Below are 3,166 nucleotides of genomic sequence, written 5' to 3'. Positions count from 1 at the left end.
CTGGATATTGGAGCATGCACTCCTGGACCGCCTGGAGGCCTGCTTCAGTTTCTATGTTCGTATATAAGCTGTCAATATCTATGGTGAACAAAAAGGCTCCTCTGGGAATACTGATATCTTTAACTTTCTGGATGAAGTCATAAGTGTCCTTCAGATAGCTCGGGTGTTTCTGAGAGATGGGGTTCAGATAATACTCGATGTACTCAGCTGTCTGATAAGTTTCACTGTTGCAATCAGACACTATGGGTCTGCCGGGTGGAATCTCGTGTGGAATACTCCATTTTTCAGGCTCCTTGTGAATCTTAGGCAATAAATAAAATCTTCTCATTCGAGGAGTGCCACTGCCGCTTAAATAATCCCTCTGTTTTGAGTTAATGATGCCCTTGTCATACATCTGTTCTAAGATTTTTCTAACCTGTTTCATGGTTTCAAAATAAATGGGTTCTTCTAAGGGTTTGTAGTGGTCACTGATGTTTAATTGTCTCTCTCCCTCCCAGACATATTGCTCTCTGTCCATGATGACAATGGCATTTCCCTTGTCAGCAGGTTTAATCACAATTTCTCTGAGGTTTTTTAGTGTGTTCAAGGCCCTCAGTTCCTCCCTCTGGAGGTTGGGCCTTGGTTTCAAGCTCCAATTCAAGTTCTTATAAGCATACTCATCAGCTGTGATCAGCTGGCCTACTTGTTTGGGAAGTCTGCTCAAGGCCGGAGTCCAATCTGAATTGTGTGTGAAAGGTAATCTTTGTTTTTTAATCTTTTTACCCTCAAAATAAACCTCTAATTTTATTCTTCTATGAAATTTTTGTAAATCCAGTCTAAGTTGATGTTTAAAATCTTTCATCTTTTGAACAGACGGAATAAATGTGAGGCCTTTCATGAGCAGGGATGACTGTGAGGGAGAGAGAGTAAAGTGTTTGGAAAGATTCACAACAAGCCTGTGTGCACCCTTTCTCGGGTGTTCACTCACTACAAGTTTAAATATCGTGCCCAGTGTTCCAACATGTTCCTGGCTGTCTCTGCAGTCCAGTGCAGGCCGTCACTCTCTACCTGAAACCGATCCTCTGGCAGGAGGGGGATGAAGGAATAATTTTCCTCTATGTAATTGTTTAATTCATCTAAAAATATTTTTTCTCCTTCTGGGAGAGATTGGGGGATATTGATCAGGGGGATCCACAGTTGGGCCTCTGGCAGTCTCTCTTGTGCCACCTGACTCAATCTGGCACACTCTCTCATCGCTGAGATGCGTAATCTTTGTGTGCGGTTATTCAGGCCGAATGCCAAGACTATTTTTTCTACTTGTGTGTCTACTGTAGCTTTTTCTATCAGATTGGCAGCGTGCTGCAATTTAGCCCCTGGAAAACTGTCAATCTGTAAATCAGGAATGTCAAAAGCGGGAATCCTGCTCAAATTGGAGTCCCCGATGACCACGTGTTTCTCTTTGAGTGCCAGTTTCCACTCATTGAACTTCTTGTTAGTTCTAAGGTGCGTGTACGGCCTACGTAGTGCCCTTTGACCTTGAGTGTCGGCTACAGAGGTTTCAACTGTTTTACTCATTTTCTCTGCTTGTCTGTTTTTTTCTGTTTCAGAGATAATGTTTTCCATTTTTTTGGAAGTTTCCCCCCTCTCTGTCTCCTGAGGAGCCCCTGGTTGAAGAGATGTCACAGAATATTCTGAAAAATCAAAGTCTGAGAGATTTGGTGACCCTGACGGATTTTGGAAGATCTGGGCACTCTCAGCTGTGTCCCTTAGAGGATTTACTCTATGTACTGCATTGGCTACAATGGGGACCAGAGAAGGCAGGCCTGTGGTTATCGGGGCCTCAGCCTCAGAGGGGGCAAAAGGAGAGAAAAGTTCCTGTGACAGCTGACCCGTAAACTCATCTAAATCATCCAGTCTGTCACCCTGTGCAGGAGTTAACTGATCCTCCTCCTCATCATCATCATCAAAACTCACTAAGAGATTTTTCTCAGCTTGTTCTGTAACGACTGGTGGAGTTTTTGGTCTCTGTTCTGTAAGGTGTTTTTTCTTTTCTGGTCTTTTCCCCTTAGGAGACTGTATAGGGGCCTGTATAGGGGCCTGTATAGGGGCCTGTACAGGAGGGTTCAGAGGTGGAAAATCATCTCCCAGAAGCCAGTCGTTCCTCATAGGAGACCAGCCTGACATTAAAGTGGGCGATGTTTGTATCTGGATGTGTGTGACCCCTGTCTTAGGTCTGACGACCCCTGTGTTGACCGTTTCTGTCCCCTGCTGAGCTGAGGCTAGATCTGCACCACTAACCACCTGAGCAAATGTTCTGTTGCTACTGGTTTCAGAATTCGATGGTACTCTAGACCCAGATGGAGTCCCAGAACGCAATTCGGTCAGGACCAAAGTTTCGGCCTGCTGAATTGCCCTCTGGGAGATCCTTTTGCCAAAATTTCTCATCGCCCATTTGACAGCGATCTCAAAAGCGTGTAACCAGTCTTTTCTCTGTGTCTCTCCCCGTAAGATCCCCAGTGTGTGCTTTATGATATCCTCATAATGTTGCTGTAACACCAACTGTGTCGTAAACGCCCAGTTCTTTGCATTACCCTCCAGCAATTCTTTTGTGGACATTGTGGGGGCAAAGGGTTTGATCACACTTTTAAGAAGCTCTGTTAACCTTTTAAGAGTGACAGGCTGGTTATCTTCTATCCGTGTGTCAATATTACTGAGGTGATGGACAGATCTGATCAGATGATACATATTCTTAATAATTCTCCGAAAAGTGGGAGAAGCAGGAGAGTATTCTGTATTTTTTTGTGAATCAAAGTGAGTTTTTTGGCCCATTCTTTTTTTCTGGTGAACATATTTTTGTGCAAACTGGCCATTCTCACGTCTCCTGTTCTTTTCTACATTACGAGGAGAATTTTGTGTGTTTCTGTATCTCTGGTCAGTAAACCTGTTCTGTTCAGTGGGGTAAAAAATCCTATTTTCCCCAAAAGTCACTCTCTTTTGTTTGGGTTTAAATCCCCGATTTAAAGGGCGTCGATCACGTGACTGACGACGGAAAGGATTTACAGTATTCTCCGATCGAGTTTCATTCTGTACTCTGTTACTGTAACCCGCGAGTGATTCTCCGTGTCTGATGACCTCATATGGGAAGTCACGAGATCGCTCGACAAAATAATCGTCCCTCATAAATCGT

The sequence above is a fragment of the Carassius gibelio genome, chromosome B14 (assembly GCF_023724105.1).
Source record: "Carassius gibelio isolate Cgi1373 ecotype wild population from Czech Republic chromosome B14, carGib1.2-hapl.c, whole genome shotgun sequence".
In the NCBI taxonomy this organism is placed as follows: domain Eukaryota; kingdom Metazoa; phylum Chordata; class Actinopteri; order Cypriniformes; family Cyprinidae; genus Carassius; species Carassius gibelio.
Note: the sequence above shows the minus strand (reverse complement) of the source record.